This window comes from Bidens hawaiensis, unplaced genomic scaffold, assembly GCF_021521415.1.
Source record: "Bidens hawaiensis isolate Kalapana, Puna unplaced genomic scaffold, B.hawaiensis_p1.1 tig00018846_1, whole genome shotgun sequence".
Taxonomy (NCBI): Eukaryota; Viridiplantae; Streptophyta; class Magnoliopsida; order Asterales; family Asteraceae; genus Bidens; species Bidens hawaiensis.
This window is the reverse complement of record NW_027492863.1, coordinates 91232-109464: the sequence shown is the minus strand read 5'-3', so window position 1 is coordinate 109464 and position 18233 is coordinate 91232. Positions and strand designations below refer to the sequence as shown.

Here is an 18233-nt window from a genome sequence, read left to right as displayed (position 1 = left end):
AAGCCCATTGGCGCTCCTATTATATATATACATACACACACACACACACATATATATAGGGGAAGGTTAACATACAAATGAAATTAACGTGCTAAACGTGAGAATCAAGTAGAGTAATTATGTAATTACATCATAGAGTAATTATCATAGAGTAATTACATAATTACTCTACTTGATTCTCACATTTAGCACGTTAATTTCATTTGTATTTGATCCAATCCCTATATATATATATGTGTGTGTGTGTGTGTATGTGTGTGAGAGAGATGGAGAAAGAATGACGCCCATCGTTGTGAAGCCCCCCCCCCCTTTCTGCGCCCTCCCGCCGGTGTTTCGCGCCCTAAGGCAGCCCATAGCGGGCAGTCTTATGAGTCAATATTGAGTATCTAACCGTCTATTAAACCCGCATAGTTTCCATATTCCAACAATTAACAGCATCACAAAACGATCTACTCACAAACACAACGAAATAACATGATAACATCCAATTATTAAAAACTAAATCTAGCAAAACATGAGGACAGCTTCTAGGTCCCAAAGCTTCGTTTTTAGCAGGATTGGCTTTGCTGTTCAAAAGGGGGTTGCAGCGCAGCTTGTTGCCCGTTTGCCTGCCACTTTATTGTAATCGTTTTATAGTAAATTATATAAAACTTCGATTGTGATGGAAAAAAAAATAACAGACCTAATCATCCATACGGAAGTATCGTGATTAATAAATAACAAATCGTACCTAACTTCTCGTTCAAATCATATATTTGACTGTCACTGTGAAACAGAAATAAGAAATCTGCATATACGATATATGTAGAGTTGACTAACTGCTTACTAAATAAACAACTTCAAGTAAAACTCAACAGATCTAACACACAAATACATATAGATCTTAGTGCATATTAAACTGAAACTAATACAATTTCACAATCACAGATGCATAACACACATAACTAACTGACTAACTGCCCTAACAGATCAGTATAAACCGATATCGAGTATCTGAGCGCTTGTTAAACTCAATTAGCTTCCATATTTACTAACAAACTACCGATATTGAGTATCTGCATATATGATATAGTGATATATGTGGAGTTGACTAACAACCTACCTACCACAGAAGCATAACACAACTAATTCAACAGATTCAACAGCCTGAACACACAAATCCAGACTGATCTTGGTGCATATTAAGCTAAAACTATTACAATTTCGCAATCACAATTGCATAACACACAACTAGCTGTCTAACTGCCCTAACCTAACGGTTAACAATATCACAGTAGGATTAACTAACAAAGCAATACATAATCATAACAAATTAATAACAAATCGTACCTAACTTCTCTCACGAACGAATAATAATAATAATACCTGCATATACGCGTGTGTATTAATGTGGTTCTGAATTGCTTGCCGTTGACCGATTGGCAGGTGGTTGACTACCGTTGAATATTTCAACAGACTGGCCGGTATATTTGGGAGAATAACTTTAATATTCATAGTCTACTGTTTATTTAGTATGTTTATTAAGAGAGATGAGTTTAATTGATTGACAATTGGATGGTGACATCGTGTGTGAGACGTGTGAGTTTTGCTAGAAGAATATTTTAACGTTTCTTTCAATTTTCATGTGGTGCTCAAAATTTGTAAGTGAAAGTGATGACAATATACTTTTAAAAGTTGACCTTTAATTTTTGTTGTACTTGCACGTCATAAAGCGAAACGTTTATAAAAACTTTGGCTATAATCAGTCGATTTATTTATTTGTGGATTGCTTTATTACATTTGAAAACCAAACTATCATCCCTGTTTTTCTTCTTTGTCATAAATCATAATAGCCGATGGATGTCATCATCGCTTTTTTTACTATAGTTTATATGATGGTTTTTAATACTTATAACTTTCATCTGTTGGCTGATACCACGCTCAACTTTCGTTTTGTTATCCACCTCTCCTAACTTTCACCATATTTGGTTATGGAACTTCCGAACTTAACAAACCCAAACCTCATTAGTTTTCTTGCTGACGTGACATTTATGTAGCCTATTAATTAGTAATTTTTAGAAACATGTTGCCTCTTAATTGATTCGCCCTCTTTATGATTAAGCATATTGCCAAACACACTCATATATGTTGCATTTAACCACTTATATATACAAACACCAGTCACATTTGTTAACCACATGGCATGTTTTATGATTAAAGCAATACATGAAAACTACACCATTTTGTGTAAGTCAATGGGTTGTGATGGACAATGTCATACAACTTGCACCTTGTCAACAAATGGCTCTTTAGTGTCATCTTGTCATTACCAACATGTGACCCTTTGTTTCGTATCAATCAATCCCACCAACAAACTATACACCTTAAGTCCTTAACCCCTACGAGTTTGTTTGATATGGCCATACGGGGGCAATGAAGCGGATGATGGAATGGAAACAATTTCATGAAACACGTCTGGTGTCAACTGATCACCATGCAACCTTTAAGATTGCTCACTATGCACTATCATCAACGTATTGTTGTCTAATCACAGTCTGCTCAAAGTCATAGGTCATTGTAGCATTCAATCATCACCAATACCCATCGGCACCTTGCTGCCAACCTCCATTGTCTTGATGTTGCTTGATTACAACCACCAAAATCTAGTTACACCATCTCTCTCACACCTGAGCCTAGAAGCACCATTTGGAGCAATCCAAAATTCATTTATGGGGCGGTATTAAAAAACATGTCTAAATGGCATGAAAACCGCCCCACGTTCTCGACTTCTCATGTCAAGGATATTAGACTAGTGGAATCACCGGCGACAGGCAATGTAGAAACACATGTGGATCCGCCGACATTAGTAAATATACATGCATTTTTGTCCATTTTGAGACGCGTGACAAGATTTAACTGGTTAATAGAGGCGTATTATAGTATTATCCAATACTCATGTTAGTAGATACATCTTGTTAAGGAAAAAAAATTAAAAGTGACGTTTTGACTAACAAACTTGATCAAGTGGAGATTTCATAACTTTCCCTTAATATCCTTTTTGAAAAATGCTTGGACTTACTTCTAATACATGAGTGAGCTTTTCTAAATTTAATGCCCCATGCCTAATTTACCTAGGAACACCATGAAGAAGGAAACTCACCATAATAGGAATACTCAATCAAGTCAGATCTTAAACCTAAGAACTTATAAAGATCTTAAGCATTAATCATAACCCTCATGTTATCGAATCAAAAGATTATATACGGTAAAAAGCAATCTGTGATGCGTGACGCTCACACAAACATGCCCTAGACCTCGGGCACAACTTAATGCGTGCCTGGCCATCTCCCGAGAAGGTACCATCGAATAAGAAACATACTAGACCCGCGGACAAACTAATAATACGTGCCCATCTCCCGAGAAGCCACTATTCAATTACACAATAATAATAATAATAATAATAATAATATCATTTCTTCTCTTCCTCAACATCTCTGTAAGTAATCCATCTACGATTCCAATTACTCGTTATAATCGCAATTGAATTCACGCAATTAATTCATATTATCGCTCTATTACATCGATTGATTCTCTATTATTATTGACCGGATCACAAATTAGGGTTTAAATTCAGGATTCACCGTACGAATTACACGATCTATAATAATAGATAATGTTATTGAGTAGCTTATTAGATTGTAATCGTATTGCTAATGACGGATCTGTTTAACCGATTCGTTCAGTTCAATTCAATTCAGTTTAATTTAATTCAATGAATTTGATTCGAGTTATGAAGAAACACTAATTGACCCCGGGCAGATTACGGATAATCTGGGGGTTAAATAGATGTTTCCCACGAGGGGTTAGATCCGGCAAAGATGGTTCTTCAGATGACCTGCAAAACAGACACCGTGAGCTCGTCACTGAGAAGGGGGGGGGGGTACCTCCTTGTGACCACCCTCCGGCGTGAGAATCAGACTAGATTGCTCTTGAATATAAGTGTATATTAAGAGAAATGACTAGAGCAGACATGATGGTATGAGATGAGATGATAATACCGTTCCAAGGTGTTGGAGTATTTATAGCCGAATGTAGGTTTCCAAGCAGGTACAGCCGGCTGAATAGTATTCCTGCTCTGCCAACTGTGGGCTACGCACGTGCCATGCTGGTGGTTGGTGGGTAGGCAGCGGCTGATAGTGACCAGGCCGGCTGTGTACTATTCCTGTTTCACCAATTGCAGGCTATGCACGTCCTCCGACAGGTTGGTGAGTAGGCAGCGGCTGATAGTGACATACAGTACAAGAGCGTGCTGCTCGTCATACTGTTGTCAGTGAGCTGTCGTATCTTTGGTCAGATCTTTTGTCCATACCTCGTCAGGTACAGTACAAAAGATCCTCCAGTATCGTACGGACTGGCTCATTTGGGCGGGAGTTTTCCCGGCTTTGTGCGGGAGTGTTCCCGGCTTTGTGCGGGAGTGTTCCCGGCTTGCTCACTCTTTCTTCAGGTGACATTACTGAATTATTTAAGAGTTAAGTGCCTTGTGCGTGTAGCCTTGCTGCGCGGGTAGCCTTCCCTGATGGCTAGTATCCGTTGCTGCGGGAACAGCTTGCGTACTGCGCGTAAGGACGTCACGTCTCTGAGCATGGTGGGTCCTGCGGATCCAGTTGGTTTCTGCGCAGACGTCTCTCTTCAAGGTGAGTCTTTGCGAGTTTAGCCTTTGCGCAGACGTTCCTGTTGCAGGTGAGTCTTGCGGGTTCAACTGCGCAGACGTCTCTCTTTGAGGTGAGTCTTGCGGGTCCAACTGGGCTCTGCTGGGACCTACCTCTTCAAGTCCCCCCAGTCCAATGTTCTTCTCATGAATTGTTAATAAGTGAGGTGAACTTTTGGACTTAAGCAAAGGGTTTTGAAAAGGGTTAAGTTTTAAGGTTTTCCATGGGGATTCTTCCCGCGGAAATCCTAATGTCACGTGCAGAAATTCCCGACTTTTCTGCCTGATCTTTGGGTATGATGCGGGTAGGTCTGTAACCTCCTCGCAAGTCAGGAGCGTTGAGTTCCACTTGTATAGATTCTCCATGAGGTTTTGGTAGTTTTGAACATAGTGATCAATTATGTTAAACAACCAATTCCATCTTGGAGCTTCAAACAATCTAGTTCTCGACGTTCCCGCTATGCGGGGATGTTATTCCCGTTTCCGCAAGCATGGCCCAGAAGATCCTTCTTGGTTTCAATTCCCTGCGGAGTGCTAGGTATGTGAAGGGTTTTTCCTTGACACTGTACCCGCACTCGTCTTATAGTTACTTTACTTCCAAGGTATTCCTGGCTTCAATTCCCTGCAGGTGCTAAGTATGTGAAGGGTTTTGCCTTAACACTGTACTCGCACCTGTCTTATAGTTACTTGGTTGCCAAGGTAAGGGGTATAGTCCCGCTTACTTTTGAATCTTTTTGACTTGCGTTGTAAACGTTGTATGACTTGCTCACGCATACTTTAGTTTAATTTAGCAATTTTCCAATTGTTTTGAATAAGTTAACCGTTCGACGCGCGGTTGTCAATAGGTTAGTGCAGTTTCCTCTATCATGATTGTGCGGGTAGGACCGTCACTTTCATTTAGTGGGATGACCAATCTTCACCTATAACTGACCTGCGTGAAGGTTTGCCATTTTTTGTGTTTATGCGGGTTTTGCCGCCGTCCACACGCAACGACGTCTTTCCATATTTATGCGGTGAATACCGGCATACCGTCCGGAAAGTTTATAAGTGTAAATGTAAAGCGATCAACACAATGTGATAAAGGAGAATCATTTCCATTAGAAGTGGCCCCAGGCCGTTTCTTTATAAGTTTGGAATTGATCTACATGTAACATTTGCGTAATTGAGCTCCATTCCATGTTCTTGGGATGGGGGTGCCATCGAGCCTTTCGAGCCGGTATGCGCCCTTTCCCAAAACTTCTTTGATAATGTATGGCCCTTCCCAGACGGGGGCCAGCTTTCCTGGGCGTTCTTGGTTCGAAGCCTCGTTGTTACGCAGTATGTAGTCTCCAACATTGTAGCTGCAGAGTTTTACCCGCGTGTTATAGTACTTTTGCATTTGTCGTTTGTAGTTCTCTTCACGCGCTGCGGCTAAGTCTTTGCGTTCCTCGGTTAGCATAAGGTCTAACCGCCTTTCCGCGTCATTGTCCTCTGGTTGAATCAAGACCCTTGGTGAGGGTAAACCAATTTCAACCGGGACCATGGCTTCAGTGCCATAAGTGAGGCTAAACGGGGTTTCTCCCGTACTTGCCTTTTTCATCGTTCTGTGTGCCCAAAGGACGTGTGGAAGTTCGTCCACCCAGCCGGATCTGTGTTCCAATAGTCTTTTCTTTATGCCATCGACGATGCTCCTATTCGCTCTTTCCACCTCACCATTACCCTGCGGGTGCGCCACTGAGGTAAAGGTGTGGGTGATTTGAAGTTCTTTCAGCCACTGTTGTAGCTTCTTGTCAGCAAAGTTGGTGCCGTTATCGCTCACCAAATTCTATGGAAGCCCGAAACGACAAATAATAAATTCCCAAATAAATTTCTTGATATGTTTTACGGTTGTTTGGGCTAAGGGTTTTGCTTCTATCCATTTGGTGAAGTAGTCAATGGCGACCACTAGATATTGAACGTTCCCTGCTGCTGTGGGAAATGGGCCTGTCACATCTATGGCCCACTTCTGAAATGGCCATGAAGAGGTGACTGGAACAAGTTCGTTCTTCGGGCGATGCGTGTTAGGTGCGTAGAGTTGGCAAGACCTACACTTTCTGATGTATGCCAGTGCATCCGTATGCATCCCCGGCCAAAAGTATCCCGCGTTGTTTAGCTTAGCTACAACTGCGCGTGGACCTGCGTGTATCCCACAGATGCCTTCGTGTACTTCCCTTAGGAGGTAGTCGGCATCTTGGTCGTCAACACATCTGAGTAGTGGGCCAAGAAAGTTACGTCTGTAAAGGATGTCATCGATGAGTTGATAGTTCAGTGCTTTACAGCGTAGTTTTCTTGCCTGTGTTTTCGACTCTGGTAGTATACCCGCCGCAAGGTAATTTATTATTGGTGTCATCCACGTTTCCGTGCCGGTTTGGATGACACAGACTTCTTTGTGTGGGACTGATGGTGCTCCAAGGAGTTCAATGCGGATGTCCTTTCCCAAGTGGGTGAAAGCCAATGACGCAAGCTTGCTTAACGCATCCGCAGATTTGTTTTCGCTACGCTTGACGTGTATGACCTTACAATCGTTAAAATCGCGCATGAGGGTTTTTGCTTGAGCGAGGTACAAGGCCATTGTGTCGTTCACGGCCGTGTACGTCCCATTTATCTGATTGGCTACTAACATGGAATCCACATGGGCTTCCAAGTTCTTTACTCCCATCTTACGCGCAATCCTTAACCCGGCCAAGAATGCTTCATACTCAGCCTCGTTATTCGTACTTGGAAAATCTAGTCGAATAGCGTAAGTGTATTCTTGGCCTGCTGGGTTGGTTAGTTTTAACCCTGCGCCTGAGCCCTCGTTGTTGGCTGCTCCATCAGTGTAAAGTCGCTAGACATCATTGATGTCCTGTGCTGGAGAGGGTTGAGCCTCGTCCTGGCACTCTTTCTCCCACGAGGCGGGGACTTCGGCAATAAAGTCGGCCAAGACCTGGCCTTTTATGGCTGGCCTTGGCTTGTACTTTATCGCGTATTCTCCCAATTCTATTGCCCATTTGGCTAGGCGTCCCGACAGTTCGGGTTTGCCTAAAACGTTTGCAAGTTTGAAGTTGGTGAGAATGGTGATTGGGTGACCTTGGAAATATCGTCTTAGCCTGAGTGAAGCCTGTACAAGTGCTAAGACTAATTTTTCCAGGGTAGAATACCGGGTTTCGACGTCTGTTAGGAGACGGCTAACATAGTAGATTGGCATCTAGATGCCTTTTCGCTCGACTAGCAGGACGGCCCCGGTTGCTCTATTTGTGGCGGAGAGGTATAGGATTAATTCCTCTCCCGCTTCTGGTGCTGTGAGCGTTGGGAGTTCGATCAAGCGTGACCGAATTTCCTGAAAAGCTGCTTCCGCTTCTGGTGTCCAGCGGAAGTGCGTTTTCTTTAAACGGTTTCTCAGCGTCGACACGAATGGGAACGACCTATCCGCATGATTTGCCAAGAAGCGGTTAAGTGCAACTAGGCGTCCATTCAGTGTCTGAGCTTGCTTGATGGTAGTAGGTGATTCCATCTTGATAATGGCTTCGACCTTTTCAGGGTTCGCTCTGAAGCCATCTTTTGTAACAATGACTCCTAAGAACTTCCCTTCTTCCATCCCAAAGGAACACTTGCTCGGGTTGAGCTTCATGTTTATCCTTCTGAGTGTGTTGAATGTTTCTTCGATGTCTTTCAACATCGCTTCTGGGTCAAGGCTTTTGATGACCAGGTCATCCATGTATACTTCCAAGTTCCTCCCAATTTGGGCATGAAACTCTTTGTCCATCAGGCGTTGGTATGTGGACCCGGCATTCCGTTGGTATGTCCATCATGGCATCATTTGATAACAAAATGTGCCATCGGGCGTCCGAAATGCGGTTTTGTCCTGATCGTCAACGGCCATGTGGATTTGATGGTACCCTTTATACGCATCAAGGAAGCATTTAAGGCGAAACGGTGCTAACGAATCTACCTTAAGATCAATTTCGGGTAACGGGTAACAATCTTTAGGGCATGCTTTGTTCAAGTCTTTGAAATCTATGCACATGCGCCATTGCTTGTTAGACTTCGGTACCATAACGGAATTTGCAACCCAAGTTTGATATCTGCTAACGCGTACGATGCCCGCGTCAAGGAGTTCCTTGACTTGGGTTCTACACGCGTTAGCTTGTTCCGCCCCCATTACTCTACGCTTTTGTATGACCGGCGTAAAAGCCGGGTCACACTTGAGCTTATGCTCTGCCTTACTTCGAGGTACACCAGTCATGTCAGCTGGTTTCCATGCGAAGATGTCAGCGTTTTTCTGTAGTAAGCGTTTGAGTAAGGTGCGCGTAGGATCAGTGATTGTTGGGCCAATGGTAACCACCTGGTCGGGGTATTTGCCATTGAAAGCCCATTCTTCTGGTTCGGTGATGGTGGGTTTAGCCATCTTTGGTTTGGGTGTTGATGAGACAGATGCGATGCATACCTGGGGAATACCGGTGACCATCGCCACGCCCTCAGCTGTTGGCCATCCCATCATGCCGTGGACTGAAGATACCACGGCATTGAATCTTGCCATCCCGTCTCTCCCGAAGAGAATTTCGTATGTGTGATGTGGCTTCCTCATTACGACAAAGTCCACGTCTTCTGTGCGGGAGTGTTTCCCGTCTGTGAGAATGACGGGGAAGGATAGGATACCCAGGGGGGTGTTTGTGCTGCCGTCAAACCCTTCCATCGAGGCGTAGACCGTTTCCAGGCGTTCTTTGTCTTCGTCGTCTAGCTTGTCGAAGAACTGCCTGTACATAACCGTTGACGAGGCGCCGTTGTCAACAAGAGTGCGGGAAGTGATGTAGTGCCCCAGCTGGCTTTTGATGACGATAGGGCCTTCTTTGCTGGGTCCTCCCGGTACTCGCGGGAAGCGCACCTCAGCTTCCTTCCATGCGCATGGTTCTGTCATCCGTCTTTTTCTTCCTCTGATGTTACTATGAACCATATGGATGCTGATGTCAACGGGCTTTCGTCCGTTGCTTTTGTATCGGTTGTCATTCTTCCTTCCATTCTTGATTGATGCCACAAGGTGTGTAAGTTTTCCATCCTTGACGAATGTTTCAATAATATCCCTCAAGGATGAACACTTCTCAGTGGTGTGACCCTTTGTCCCGTGGAAGTCACAGTATTTGCTCTGATCCGCGTCAGGCCGATGCCGGACCGTTGGAGCTTTTGGCCATGGTAGTTTTTCAGTGGCAAATATCTCCGTGACGCTTTTGGTGAGCGGCGTCCACCGGGGGTGTCGACTTGACGGGTGCGTGTTATCCCTTCCGCCTACTAAAGATCGAGAGCTGGATGTGGTGTCAAAGTTTACCCTTGACTGCCAAATGCCTAGCTTCCTCTTTTTGTTTTGTCGGGCGGTCCGGACGTTGTGTTCTCTAGTCCTCTGCGTGTAGAGGCTTGTACCCTGGGACAGATCCCCACCCAGCTGCTTCTCTGTTTCGGCAAAGCGCTTGGCCGTCGTCATGATGGCATCTCATGTGGATGGCATGCCGTCTTTACCCGTCAACGTGCGGATCAGCTCTGGGTATTCGGCGCCCTGGATGAAAGCGGCGCGAACAAGATCTTCGCTTATAACGCCCAGACTTTGCTTTTTCGAGTTGAAGCGAGTGATGAAGTCTAGTAAAGATTCATCCTCCTCCCTAACGCAGTTGAGGATCGTCCACTGCTCTTCAGTATATTTCCTCTGTTGACTGAAGTGTTGGCTGAACTTGTGTTGGAAGTCCGCCCAATCGTAGATGTGGTGGACCGGTAGACGGTCAAACCACGCTCTAGCCGCTCCAACCAGCGTCATCTGGAACATATAACACCACGTGGGTTCCGTCCAGTTGCTGACGGTTGCCCCCGCTATGAATCTGTTCAGGTGATCATCTGGGTCGGATATACCATCATAAGTGCCGATGCTGGGCATCTGCTTGGCACTTTTCGGGGCGATTGCTTCCGCAATGTCCCTTGCAAACTTGGATGTTCCCGCGTTTGCAGCAGTTGGTCTGAAGGTTTTGGAGAAGTCACGTGGGTTTCCCCCCGCGTTCCTTTGTTTGAAGGTTTCTCCAAAATTCCTTCTCGGTTGGAAGTCCGTTTCGTTACGCTTCCCTTTCGCCCTATGGCGAGGGTTTGCGTCACTGTCGGACTCTCGATCATCGTCCGAGGACTCGCACTCATTGCTCATGTTGAGCTGTTGTCGAGTGCTTCCGAACTCGTCAGCCTGTTGGAGTGAACGTAAGCGTTCGTCCAACTCAGCTTGGAATTCCTTCTGACGTGCTTCCGCCCACGCTTTAACTTGATCAAGTGTTTGGCGGGGGAACCTCGTCTGTCGTCTTTCCGCCTGGGTATCAATGAATCCTAGGGGATGATTATTTACTGCACTTGCCCCGGCTTGGGTAACCGGGGTAGTGTTCGTAAAATTTACTGCACTTTCCCCGGCTTGGATAACTGGGGTAGTGTTCGTAAATACTGTGTACTCGCCGGTGTTCCCCCCAGTGGCTGGGGTTGTGGTTACCGGGGTTTCTTGGTCACTCGTTGGCCTTGGCAACGGAGTAACCTTAACCATCTTTCCAGAAGTTTGAAAAAACTGAAAAAGAATAAGTTCTAGCTTTTATGCACGGATGGCGCCAATGAAGAAACACTAATTGACCCCGGACAGATTACGGATAATCTGGGGGTTAAATAAATGTTTCCCACGAGGGGTTAGATCCGGCAATGATGGTTCTTCAGATGACCTGCAAAACAGACACCGTGAGCTCGTCACTGAGAAGGGGGGGGGGGTATCTCCTTGTGACCACCCTCCGGCGTGAGAATCAGACTAGATTGCTCTTGAATATAAGTGTATATTAAGAGAAATGACTAGAGCAGACATGATGGTATGAGATGATAATACCGTTCCAAGGTGTTGGAGTATTTATAGCCGAAGGTAGGTTTCTAAGCAGGTACAGCCGGCTGAATAGTATTCCTGCTCTGCCAACTGTGGGCTACGCACGTGCCATGCTGGTGGTTGGTGGGTAGGCAGCGGCTGATAGTGACCAGGCCGGCTGTGTACTATTCCTGTTCCACCAATTGCAGGCTATGCACGTCCTCCGACAGGTTGATGAGTATGTAGCGGCTGATAGTGACATACAGTACAAGAGCGTGCTGCTCGTCATACTGTTGTCAGTGAGCTGTCGTATCTTTGGTCAGATCTTTTGTCCATACCTCGTCAGGTACAGTACAAAAGATCCTCCAGTATCGTACGGACTGGCTCATTTGGGCGGGAGTTTTCCCGGCTTTGTGCGGGAGTGTTCCCGGCTTGCTCACTCCTTCTTCAGGTGACATTACTGAATTATTTAAGAGTTAAGTGCCTTGTGCGTGTAGCCTTGCTGCGCGGGTAGCCTTCCCTGATGGCTAGTATCCGTTGCTGCGTTAACAGGCGGAGTACCTCGACCATTGGGAGGCTTTTCCTGTGGGAACAGCTTGCGTACTGCGCGTAAGGACGTCACGTCTCTGAGCATAGTGGGTCATGCGGATCCAGTTGGTTTCTGCGCAGACGTCTCTCTTCAAGGTGAGTCTTTGCGAGTTTAGCCTTTGCGCAGACGTCCCTGTTGCAGGTGAGTCTTGCGGGTTCAACTGCGCAGATGTCTCTCTTTGAGGTGAGTCTTGCGGGTCCAACTGGGCTCTGCTGGGACCTACCTCTTCAAGTTAATAGTTTCGAGTTGCTTTGTGAATATATGAAATGATTGTGGTGTAAGTTTAGCTTTGGATCTGAAGCAGGTTGTAATCAGGATATATAATAGTGTTTTTTACTTTTTTTAGTTTCGATTCTATGGATTTATGTTTTCGGTGAATGTTATTGACTGGTCTATTAGATTGTAATCGTTTTGCGATATAAATTATGATTAATCGTTTGACTTACACGATTTATATTAGATAGAGAATGTTATTGACTAGTTTATTAGCTTGTAATCGTTCTGCGAAATTAATTAGGAGTAATTGTACGGATTACATGATTTATATTAGAGAATGTTATTGACTAGTTTGTTAAACTGCAATAGTTTGGGAATGACGGATCTGTTTATGCGATTGTTTCAATTCACTTTGATTTCTGTTAACACTTTAGAGTTAGTTTATGAATTTATGAAATGATTGTGGTGCAGTTTTAGCTTGAAGTTACTTGTAATTGGAGTTTTTTTATTCTCGTTCTATTTTAACGTTTTAGGTAGATTGATTCTCTGTTATTGAACGGATCACGAGTTAAGGGTTTAAAATTAGGATTAATCGTACGACTCGCACGATATATAATATAGAAATTTAGTTTTAGTTTTATGGATTGATGTTTTCAGTGAATTTTATTATTGACTAGTTTATTAGACTGTAATCGCATTGCGATTGACGATTCTGTTTGAGCGATTGTTTCGATTGAATTTGATTTAGTGAATTTGATTTCTACAAACAGTTTCGAGCTGCTTTATGAATATAGGAAATTATTGTGTTGTAGTTTTAGCTTTGGAGTTAAAATCAGGCTGTAATCAGGATTTATGATAGAGAAATTTAGTTTCAGTTCTATGGATTTATGTTTTCAGTGAATGTTATTGACTAGTCTCTTAGATTGTATCGTGTTGCGATATAAATTAGGATTAATCGTTTGACTTACATCATTTATATTAGAGAATGTTATTGACTAGTTTATCACATTGTAATGGTGTTGCGAAATGACGGTTCTGTTTATGCGATCGTTTCAGTTTGATTTGATTTAGTGAATATGATTTTTGTTAATAGTTTCGAGTAAGTTAATGAATATAGGAAATGATTGTGGTGTAAATTTAGTTTTGGATTTGAAGTAGGTTGTAATCAGGATTTATAATCGAGAAATTTAGTTTTAAGTTATTTGGATGAATACTTTCAGTGAATGTTATTGACTAAGTTTATTAGATGCAATTGTATTATGAAATGACGGATGTGGTTGATTTAATTTGATTCAATTTAATGAATATGATTTCTGTTAACAGCTTCGAGTTGTTTTATGAATAAAGGATATAATAATGTTGTAATTTTGCTTTGCATCTGAAGCAGGTTGTAATTTAAGGCATCTTGGAGAAGATAGACAGAGATGAGTGAGGTATTCGAAGGATACGAGCGACAGTATTGTGAGCTGTCTACAAATTTGTCCAGAAAATGTAATGCTGCTGGTTCAATTCTTGATGAAGGTATTGTTTATTTTAGAACAGTTTCTATAACAGCTTTTGTTTGTCTATATTCTTCATTGCCTTAAGTTTTTCAGATTTTTGGCTTTCAGTTAAGATTATGTTTTATAATTTCTCATTAATTTGACTAAGAGATCATCATTTTTTTTTGTTTTAATTTGATGTTATGAGGTGTTAGTGAATGATTAAATAATACAAGTTATGTTATCATTTATTGAAAACAACTTATTTATGCTAAATGTAAACTTATAAGTTATAATTTTGAGTCAAGAATACCAGGTTAAAGAAGCAAACTAACTGTTTATTGAAAACTTCTAAATTAGCATATAAGCAAAAATACTTTTCTTCATTCAAATGCTCAAAAGTGCTCATCTGTTTTATTTTCTTTACCATGCTTAATGACTCTTCAGCTTTCAGTTATATAATACACGATTAAATAGTGCTATCACGCAATGACTATTTCTTTTACTTAATGATTTTGTACAATGTTTATGTTGAAGGGTAGTTAGCGTCATCCTTGCGTAGGGGCCATGCTGACATTCTCTGTATCGTTCCGATTTTATTAGATAATATGGTACATCATATTATTAGTACATTAACACATTTCTGAATAAAATTTGGGAAAATTGGTTTTTATTGGTCCCAACTATCGTCTTTTGGTCACTGCCGGTCCCAACTAACAAATTGGCTGCTGACGGTCCCAACTTTTAATGTGTTTGTTCCTAACGGTCCACGGCTAACGGAATCCTAACGGCGTTAGTTTCAGGTCGCCGGACAAACGTTTTTGGCCGGGAAAGTCGATTTTTTTTGCCGGAAAACACCACCTGAACACCGCCACCACCACCAATTGACTCACCGCCAACCAACCACCGTCACTTAAACACCATCAACTAATTCCGACGATGGTTCTAGGGTTCCGGCGACCTTAGTAATTGGGGCTTTTACTAGAAAAAGGTTCCTAAAGATATGATACAAAGTTACCATGATGTTTGGGACAAAATTGTTGAGTTTTCGGGAAAAAATGTGTGTTTTCCTGCCAAAAACGTTTTTCCGACGACCTGGAACTAACGACGTTAAAATTTTGTTAGTTGTGGACCGTTAGGAACAAATACGTTAAAAGTTGGGACCGTCAGCAGCTAATTCGTTAGTCGGGACCGGCGGTGACCAAAAGACGATAATTGGAACCAATAAAAACCAATTTTCCTAAAATTTGTTAATGATATTATTAGAAGCTTTACATCTGATTAACACACGTAAAAGACGTATCAAGGGTTTATTAGGCATTTGACTAATAAATACTTCTGATTTAGTATTTACCAACTGTTTTGATGTGGGAATGCTAAGCTTAGATGTATACAGTCTCTCTAATTTGTAAAAATAGAGTAATGTTGGAATTAATGTCATATTGATTTTATTAAAAACTGATCTTATACATGTAATTGTGATGATATGAAGAGCAAAAAAGCAAAGAGATATCGGAACTACAATCTGGATTAGATGAGGCTGATGTTCTAGTAAATTAGTCATTAAACTTTATTTTTATGCAAAGCTTCTTATGATTCTAGTTTATAATTCACATATAACAAATTGTTCCAGATAAGAAAAATGGATCTCGAGGCAAGAAGTTTGCAGCCAGGTGTGAAAGCAATGCTACTCGCTAAACTTCGTGAATATAAATCTGATCTAACCAAATTGAAACGAGAAGTCAAAAAACTAGCTTCTGCTAAATCCAGTCAAACTGCACATGAGGAGTTACTTGAATCTGGATTGGCCAATGCTCATATGGTAAGTTATATGTTTTTTAAACGTTTGTTGTACTTATACTAGGTTGGAAACTGTGGTTTTTTCTGCATATATGGCGTCCTATCTGTTTATTCTGTATATATTTTCCGTAACCTATAATAACACTAACACATGTTAAAATCCTTTTTAGTTATATTTGAAGATGTTTAAATCCTCTTTAATTATATATGAGATTTTATGATACTTCATCTAATCTATTTTTTTTACTCGGTAAACAAAGTTTTAGACTTTTAGTGTGATAAAAGAATTTTGTTTGACTATTAATTAAATATAAGATTTATATTACAAACAAATATGATATAAGTTTATATCTAAATTAGCTGTATATCTTTCATAGATGCACGTTTATCTTTATATAGTGTATTTTTATTGTTTTTTATCGACTTAATTTCATTAAAATTTAAACTGTTTGCATAACAAACGGCACTTTTGAATGATTCACTTTTATGCCAACCAAGTATGAGAATAGATGGTAATAATGCATTTGTGAAGAAGCAGTGCTTTTTATCTCCCTTAAAAAATAAGAAATATTAAATTTGTCTATTGTATGGTCAATGGACTTGTGAATTTGGTTTTTGGCCAAGTGGTGAGATTAGTTTACGTTTTGGAGGTGGATTTGGAGAAAATTAGTGTTCATGTGAGAATTTTTTAGTGAAAGATTTGAGTTTTGACTAAACGTGTTCTAATGGAAGTTGAATTAATGAAATTCTATTAAAATGTATATCTTGAATATATTTTATATTACAGGCATCTGCAGATCAACGGGAAAGACTAACAAGAGATTAAATCAATCTAGTGATAGAATTAAGGAAAGCAGGAGAGCTGTGTTTGAAACAGAGGAACTCGGAGTTTCTATTCTTCAAGATTTGCACCAACAACGAGAAACTCTCTTAAATTCCCATGCAAAGGTATTTTATTATCTTCATAATCATCATTAATAGGTTGATATACATTTTAGAGGCAGTTTATCATATATGCCCTTGCAAAACTAAAAATATTATGTATGCCCTTACAAAGTAGTTAAACTATCCAATATACCTAGTTGATAAAAAACAATTTAGTAAATGACTATTTTACCCCTATTTTTCTAAATCTTGAAAATTTTATCAAACTTTTTATTCATTCATTTTTAGCTTAAATTTTGTTAGCCATTACTAACTTAATTGTGTTTTATTTCATACTCATCAACAATTTTCGTTTATAACAAAAATGAACATAAGTTGGTAAACTGATGCGCTAAGGTCTAAACCGATACAATTTTATGCCCTAATGTGATAATCTAACACGATAAACAGATGGAGACACATGCGATTATACATGATTCGACTATCTAATTCGAGCTAGATGCTTATAGTACGATTATCATAAGAATACACCTGGCTTGATCATCTGATTCGAGTTCGATTATATGATTCGAACATACAGATTCGATTGTTAGTCTTATCTGCGATCGAGAGAACAAAAGAGGAGAGATGACGGTTCTAGTTCGCATCCAAATTAAAAGTAGGGCTTAAACAAATATAATGGAAAGAGGTAGAATGGTCACCAAATAAAAATTTATTAAAGTTGGGCACATATGATATTTTTACTTTTGGTTGGGTATATATGAAATTAATCCTTCAATGTTAACTTTGATGGTATGATAAATACTCGCTATAGGGTTCTTTATACATTGGAGTTCATAACACTAGTATATGTTTGACAGCTTCATGGCGTAGACGATGCCATTGATAAGAGCAAGAAAGTGTTGACATCAATGTCAAGAAGGATGTCAAAGAACAAGTGGATCCTTGGCTCCTTGATTGGTGCTCTTGTGCTTGCAATCATCCTTATCTTGTATTACAAGCTTTTTCATTAGCAAAATCACATTTGACCATATTGGGTATTTGGGTGTACATAAACAAACTTATGTTGTTTTAAACCTTGTGTTTTTTTGCTGTTTAGAAACCACTCTTTTGTTTGAACCTAAGTTGTAAAATTCATATTAAGCTTGATTTCTTTTCAAACATGGTTTCGGTTATGTTATGCGTTAAGTTGTAGAGGGGGGTTATTTATAAAAGAGTTGATGTATTGATGACATTCGAGAAGAACATGCTTCGGACTATAGACTGTAAACTGTAATTGAACATTTTAGTTCTAGATTTAGAGGGTCATCGTATAGTGCTATACAGCCATACACCATCCATTAATCTGTAGAACAACATGCTTGTCATATCATATGAGCTGTATAATGTTGCACGACTTATATAACTTATGCAAACTGCATGCTTGTTTCATATGTAATGCCATATGGACGTATATAAGGTGGTATACGAGCGTATAAAGGGTGTAACACATGTATACATACATACTGTATGTATGTAGTATACAAATATGTAAAGGTGGTATATTGGAGTGTATAAAGGGTGTAACACATGTATACATACATATTACTACATGTAGTATACAAATATGTAAATGTGGTACGTACAATTCAACCGGGTTTTTCAATGACCCGGCCCTATAAAAAAAGATCCATGACCTATCCGCTAAAAGTTCCTCCATGTAAACAAACCTAGGTGGTA

General features: G+C 40.8%; 1 non-coding gene and 1 pseudogene across 2 annotated transcripts; one reads left to right on the top strand and one right to left on the bottom strand.

Moving 5' to 3' along the window:
- The first annotated feature begins 3362 nt into the window (after positions 1-3362).
- Positions 3363-17646, top strand: LOC143557183 (vesicle transport v-SNARE 12-like; annotated as a pseudogene). Its single transcript, XR_013139525.1, has 6 exons — positions 3363-3475; positions 13733-13869; positions 15322-15380; positions 15463-15651; positions 16417-16577; positions 17375-17646. The product of XR_013139525.1 is annotated as a vesicle transport v-SNARE 12-like (transcript).
- Positions 14347-14452, bottom strand: LOC143557215 (U6 spliceosomal RNA). Its single transcript, XR_013139529.1, has one exon. It is a non-coding gene; the product is annotated as a U6 spliceosomal RNA (small nuclear RNA).
- Positions 17647-18233: the final 587 nt, after the last annotated feature.